A 7,821-nucleotide genomic window follows, 5' to 3' on the forward strand; every position below is an offset into this window, starting at 1 on the left:
TTTTTAAATGTAAAATGACTTACTGTGTAAGCAGAGAACAGATAACTCTGTCACTCTGTCATTTTTTTTTTATATAATCTCACAATATGTTTTAATGTAATAAAAGCAAGAAAATATAAGCTCACTATAGTCAATGGTTTAAATAAGCTTTTCTGATCAAAATGGGTCTGTCATTTTCATTGTTGTCAGCATTATACATCATAAACATTTCACTATTGAATATTTTTCTCTAGAAACATTGTGTCAATTAAGTCAATGTCAACGCAACTTGAGAATCCTTAGGGTAGGATGAGATAACATATGTATATACCCTTTGATATACTTGTCAATTCTGAGCTAAATATTGCTTTATCTAAATAGAGTGCTCATGTGAGCAATATGGCCCATGGGCCTCTTCTTTGACTTAAATAACTAAAGATTTTCTTTTTTCAGAATTAACGTTAAATTTTTTTGGTCTTGTATTCCGGATATTTGGTGTAAAGGTCCATTATTACAGATATCTGTCTGTATCGGTAGCAGAGTCTTTGTGTCATATTTCATACCTGTTGCTGTGGAAAGTCTCTTCAGAGGGTTGGAAATGTTTTTTACCCTTCCCTGTGTCCTCTCTTGCTCAAATGCCTGGTACACCTTTTTAAGAATGTCAAGAACCTGTGCATTACAGAAAAATTTTAAATTAATGTAGTTTAGTCCAAGGTCACTGTTTTTGTTTATGTGAACTCTTTTGAGCTATAAGATATTCAGAACACCTTTGTAATCCATTTCAAAGATTTTCTGTTGATACAGATGAGCTTAATTGAATTTAGTTTTTTTTTATCCCCTTATCTCTTCCTATGAAGAACAGTTTTTCCCCATAAAAAAAAACTTTTGCTGTATCAACTTGACTGCCTTATTAGCTCACCTGAGCCGACGGCTCAAGTGAGTTTTTCTGATCAAAATTTGTCTGTTGTCTGTCGTTGTTGTTGTCGTTTTCGTCTTTGTTGTCCTTGTAAACTTTTCACATTTTCATCTTCTTCTCTAGAACCACTGGGCCAATTTCAACCAAACTTGCTTCAAAGTATCCTTGGGTAAAGGGGATTCAAGTTTGTTCAAATGAAGGGCCATGCCCTTTTCCAAGGGGAGATAATTATGAATTAGAGAAAAATTAATGGTATTTTTAAAAAATCTTCTCAAGAACCATTGAGACAGGAAAGATGAAACTCGTGTGGAATCATCTTCAGGTAGTGTAGATTCAAATTTGTTATGCCCCCCTTCGAAGAAGGGAGGGCATATTGCTTTGCTGCTGTCTGTCGGTCGGTCGGTGGGACTGTCGGTCCATTTAGTTTCCGTTCATTTTCTTCATAACCGTTGCACATACTGAAATGAAATTTGATATACAGGTATATCACATAAATATCTAGGTCATGTTCTGTTTTGGGTACGATCGCACCATAATTGACAGAGTTATGCCCTCTTGGACTTAGAAAAATTCCAATTTGTGGGGGAGGGGGGCATAAGTGTTTTACAAACATCACTTGTTCAAATCATGACCCCTGGGGATAGGATGGGGCCAAAATGGCCGATCAAAGTTTTACATAGGAATATATAGGAAAAATCTTTTAAAAATCTTCTTCTCAAGAACCACTGGGCCAGGAAATATGAAACTCCTGTGGAATTATCCCAAGGTAGTGTAGATTCAAGTTTGTTCAAATTATGACCCCCGGGGGTAGGGTGGGGCCAAAATGGCCTATCAAGGTTTTACATAGGAATATATACGGAAAATCTTTAAAAATCTTCTTCTCAAGAACCACTGGGCCAGGAAAGATGAAACTCCTGTGGAATCATCCTCAGGTAATCTAGATTCAAGTTTGTTCAAATCATGACCCCCGGGGGTAGGGTGGGGCCAAATGGCTGGTGAAAGTTTTACATAGGAATATATAGGAAAAATCTTTAAAAATCTAAAATTCTTTTCAAGTATTCAAAGCCATGCTTAGTGATATTCATAGGGAATCATCTTCATGTAGTGTAGATTCTAGTTTGTTCAAACCATGACCCCCTGGGTGGTAAAATTCAAGCCCCCCCCCCCCCCTCACCTCAGTAAACTTTCAGTTCCTAGCCAATTGCTCAGGTGAGCGATGTGGCCCCTGGGCCTCTTGTTAAGTGTTATAGTATCGTAAACGCCTCTGGAAACCCAATTTTCATTCTAAACACAGTAGATTTATCATTTGTCTCATCCACTAAATATTGATAGCAATTGTCTTGAGAATATGCAATATTTCCTGTGTTATTACTATAGATGTATTATCTAACTTGAAATCAAAGAAAATCTTAAAATTCTTAACTCAGCTTTGTTTAAAATGAATGCTATAACCCTCATAGTTGTAGGAACCAGGGGATGGGGTGCCCCCCTCCCCCCTTTAATGATTTCGCTGATATATAGAAATTACAGCTACTACTTTCTGCTTGTGCCCCATCAACACTCTTTTTGTTTGTCAAGGACTTATTGGTAGTTGATAGTGCCCCTCTAACTGAAAATGCATAGCTCCACCCCCTCCCCCTGATTTTTTTTTTTCATTTGAATTTCAAGACAATATGTGAGGTTTTGTAATGCACTCATATTTTTTAAATTTTGTCCAATCACAACTTCTTGCATGTATTTCAAAGAAAGCTATTTTCTGATTTCAATTTTATACATTTATACATGTAAATTACAATTAAAGTTAAAATCCATCCAGAAGTTGTGAAAGGCTCATATTCTTGATGTATACAAAAAACTTGCACAAATTATAACAATTAATGAAAATAGACAGCTTATGCATATAGATTTGCAACTCATGGAATCACTATATTCATCTATTATATTTAAGATTTTGCTTCTGTGAAAATATAGGTTTTATAATTTGTTGTCCTTACTGTGAACAATGAAACACCATGATAAGTTTTTCTCAGTTTATTTTGCTTTAGGGGTTAACTTGTGTGGGAGGTAACTCTTACCAGCAATTGAGATACTAATTATTACTCATTATCTAAGAGTTATCTTTCTTGTTTATATATATTATATAAAAAGAATAAATAAGACGTGTTTTTGGACTTCGAATAATTTTTATTATTTATTACAATGTGAAAGAAAAGGCACGGCCCTGTATGAAACCATAAACAGTGTATACTGAATTTAAACTTCTTCTCTACCACTACTTACGTGTGTAAAATAACAACTCGGGTAAAAATTACATGGGTGTGAATAGACCTTTCACCACACTATAAAGGGCAAGGTCGCTTCCTGACGTCATTCTTGTCCAAGCAATAGCAGACAACAGCAGGAACTTTCAAAACTGTTGTCCATTATGTTTGACCGAATATGGAGGTTTTTTGCGTGTGTAGAATGTTTTGAACATGAATTGCAATTGAATTATAGTGTTCCAGTTATGGCTGATGTGAAAATATAGTGGTTATAACAAGAGTGTGCGTGATATAGGCTGACATGTTTACGTTTACGTGTTTATGTGTACACGTGTGTGAAATGTGTAACTGTTTGGGGATGCCGAAGTTCTGAAGAATAAAAGGCTTAATGTCCTGCCTTCTATGTTGGATTAAATACCGGGCTATGTTCACATAAGGTAAAGTCATTTTTTTATACAGAAATATTTGTTATAGGGATTTATAGACATCCCAGAATATAGTACCGTAGGTCCATGGTTGCAAACATAGCTGCATAGCTCAAAGTTGTCAACATGGGTGTATCTGTTATCATGCTATAATACCTGTAGAGATTTTACAGCTTGTCTGGTCTTCTTCTGCCGTGGCATTCTGCTGTAGTACTTAAGAATTATATGTTTAAGGCCTAGATGGTAAAATGGCAAAAACACGTTATTTTGTAACGCATGCGTAAATAGATACAACGTGCGCAGCGTTGAAACATACATGACGTCACTTACGGAAGGCTACGGAAAATTCCGAAGAATAAAAAATAATACAGGATCCCCTTCCGAAGTGGCAGCCATTTTGGCAATGTTAAATCCCCGTAGACTTTGAATTTGCCGCCGTGTGTTTACACCGGTTGACCTCGAGGGTTCGTATAAATGCAGAAAGTTTGGAAAAAAATCAATCTACCAATCGGGCATAGGTTGAAAGCCAAGGTATTTATTTATTTTGAGATATTTTGCAAAAAGTAGTGACGTTCCGGTCGTGGGACAGACTATAGAAAATCCCAGATAGCATGACTATGTTGGGCCAACATTTGTTAAAGGTTGTATGGTTAGCGTTGGGGGAACAACGTTGGCCCAACGTTGGACCAATGTTACCAAGTCAACCTTCTCGACCATGACGGAATTCCTATGTTGGCCCATTGTTGGTCCAACGTAAGCAACTTCCATTCACTTTAGTTTCCAAAGAAGGAAGGATCATGGCATTGGCCCAACGTTGGACCAATGTTTATAATACACCCTTAAAGAAAGTGTATTTACAAGTTGGTAGTAGTTTGTTGTTCCAACGTTGGCCCATTGTTTGTAATACACCCTTAAAGAAAGTGCCTTATCAAGTTTGTAGTAGTATGTTGGCCCAACGTTGGCACAATGTTTGTAATACATCCTTAAAGAAAGTGCCTTATCAAGTTGGTAGTATTTTGTTGGCCCAACGTTGGCCCATTGTTTCTAATACACCCTTACAGAACAAGTCCTATCAAGTTGGTAGTAGTATGTTGGCCCAACGTTGGCCCATTGTTTGTAATACACCATTAAAGAACGTGTCCTATCAAGTTGGTAGTAGTATGTTGGCCCAAAGTTGGCCCAATGTTTGTAATACACACAAGTGTTATTTTGTTTAGGTCTTCAAAGATGGGATATTTATATTGGACCAACGTTGGCCCAATTATTATACTTCCAACTAATTGATGGTGTTAATTTTATAATTAGCTGCTGAGCTTTACGTTGGGACAAGGTTGGCACATTCTGAAATAATTAAGAGGACTTTCTATGTCCATGCTCATCATTGGATGACTGCTTTTGTTTAGATATGATATTTTCAACATTTTAACTTTGCACTTAAGTGATCAAGCATCAAAGAGTGTTTTATTCTATTTTTTGAATTGTGTATATGCTTATTTATTTGTAATAACCCAGATAGCAGAACACCGTTGGCCAAATCTTACATTATGGTTCTATTATCTATGTTGGGTTACCTTGATTGGGCCAACAATGGCCCAACATGGAATGTTGATAGCTGGTTATGTATAATAGTGCGCTAATGTTGGGCTTACTGTTTGCATTATATCATAAAACTATTATCATGAGAGAAAATATTTGCTTGGGGACTGGCATCGGCCCTACGTTGGCCCAATATACCATAAATCAGACTGAGCATCATGGGTAGACAACATCCGGGCTACTTGTAATACCCGCGCCATTTTTAATCTGACACGAGCGTAATGAGACTGATACCTTGCATATCTGCATCCACTTTGTAAGTATTATTTATATGTTTGCCTCGGCACAGCTGAATTAACGTTTAGTTTTTAAACGATATCATGTACAAATCTGTGTAAATCAGACACGGGGAAGTGCAGAGGCCAGGTGCTGTTGGGTCAACACTGAACAGATAGCATGCTAACATTGGGCCAACGTTCGGCCAATGTAATCGGTTACATCGGGCCAATGTTGGCAAATGGCATTGACCCAATTTAAGTTTGCTCATCGACCCTATGTTGGCCCGATATGTTGGGCCAACGTTGGCCCAATGTAGAGTGTTATTTCTACAGATATTGGCCCAACGTCGCGCCAATATTGGCTCAGTGAATGCGACATTGTTGGCGAAACGTCAACAAGAACATTGGGCCGATGTTTGCAAATGCCGTTGGTCCAGTGTCATTTTGCTCCTTGGTCCAATGATGGCCCGATATATTGGACCAACATTGGGCCAATGTGTATAAATATTTAATTGTTACAAATCTGTATATTAACAAATCTGATCGTCTCTACAATCAGAAATAAATATACAACCAATCTTACTTGAAAAATCAAGCTAGCTAAAATAAATTTAAGATTCTTATTATTTATCGAAACAAAATAAATCATCAGTGATTAAATTTTGTGTTTATATACAAGAAAAATAAATGAAAGTATAAAAATGTGTTTTGATACAGTTAAAACAATTAATAATTTGCTCCTTATTTAATTTGAAATTTGTGTCTAGTAGAATACATTTCCGAAGTCTACCACTTAATTTATTTATGTACACTTAACGTCGAGAACATGATCAAAACATTTTGACAATGTTGAATTTGCTGAAGTTAAAACAAAATTTATTCATTACTAAAAATAAATTGGGTTAATTCTTTCATTTAAAATTTGTTCAGTGTAACGACAAATTTTCAATACATGTATTTTATATGGGGCAACATTGAATCAAAATTGTTTTGATGATGATTATCAAGCGTATTAATATTATGCATTAATGCCTTCATCACGCAAGCTAATCACTTAATCACACCATGAAACAAAAAAGACGGTTATTCCTTAATTGACAGCTTAAAAATATAGTGATATACTTGTAAATTTAATCGTATGTTTACTCTTTACTGAGAAAAGTAACAAATGTATTAAGTACCAAATATTACAATTTTAGTGCTACTGGAGATTCTAAAAAGACATGGAGAACACAATCAAAGAATGGCTAAGGTATGCCAAGGACAGGGATGAGGGAGGAAGAAACGGACACAGAAGAAAAGAAGGGGGAGGAGGAGACTCGGGAAGAGGAAATGGAGACTTAGGAGAGGGATCAGATGGAAAGTGGCAGTGCCTAACTTTTTTCTGTGATATAGTGTGACATACCTGTAGTTCTACCCTTTTTTGTGTGTTTGTCGGTTATAAACATGATGCAGATGCCAGAAACATTTTTTTGTGTAAGTAAACAAAATGACGGGATTCATTTTAGTATTATTTTAAGAACAGGAGGGCTTTGTTTATTTGTTAGACGTGCTTATTGATACCTGTAATTTACTGAACTTGTGCATAATTTACATCAGAGAGGGAGTATACAGTCATGTAATCCTACATGTATCGCTTGAAGTGAGCATCAACTTTTAATTCTTTATTAATGTTTTCTTCATGCACTGCGTAATAAAATTATGGTATGTTATAATTTAATTTTATATTTTGATTTCTTTTTCCTCAGTTTTTAATTAATGTAGAGCTACTTACAAGGCAATACTTGTTGATGGCAATTCTATGAGAATATTGAGAATATGTATTAAACTATTAATCTAGCATATATAGCATATATAGATAGTATTAAAGGGCTTTTACCATTAAACTGTACTACAAAACTAGTATAACCTTACTGTATATATTTGTTTGTCAATTTTGAGGACAAATGGCCAACCAGTGAAGAGCAAATGAGTTGTCATGATGGAGAGCCAATAAGATACAAACCAACGTTGGCTCAAAAATGATGTTTTCCTAATATTGAAAGAATAAGTGGCCCAACAATGGCTCAATGATATCCGTTCGTTGGTCCAACAATAAGCCAACAAGTTGGTCTGATTAAGGGCCGATGAGCAAAATACCGATGGCCCAACATTAATTGCTTACAATGGCCCAACTGTACAAAAATGACGTTTGCCCAACATTGAAAAAATACATTGGTCCAACAGTGGCCCAATATTAACTGTTACATTGGCCCAACAATAAGACAATGAGTTGGTTTGATTAAGGGCCGATGAGCAAATTACCGTTGGCCCAATATTAGTTGCTTACAATGGCCCAATTGTACAAAAATGACGTTTGCCCAATATTGAAATAATACATTGGCCCAACAGTGGCCCAATATTAACTGTTACATTGGCCCAACAAT

At 36.0% G+C, this 7,821-nt stretch overlaps 1 long non-coding RNA gene across 1 annotated transcript; it reads left to right on the plus strand.

Annotated features, from left to right (window-relative positions):
- The first annotated feature begins 5,383 nt into the window (after positions 1–5,383).
- LOC134272650 (uncharacterized) lies at positions 5,384–7,297 on the plus strand. Its single transcript, XR_009993242.1, has 2 exons — positions 5,384–5,433; positions 6,595–7,297. It is a non-coding gene; the product is annotated as an uncharacterized LOC134272650 (long non-coding RNA).
- The last annotated feature ends 524 nt before the right edge of the window (positions 7,298–7,821 follow it).

The sequence above is a fragment of the Saccostrea cucullata genome, unplaced genomic scaffold, assembly GCF_032062105.1.
Source record: "Saccostrea cucullata isolate Sc308-1 unplaced genomic scaffold, CSIRO_AGI_Scuc_v1 ctg8355, whole genome shotgun sequence".
Classification (NCBI taxonomy): Eukaryota; Metazoa; Mollusca; class Bivalvia; order Ostreida; family Ostreidae; genus Saccostrea; species Saccostrea cuccullata.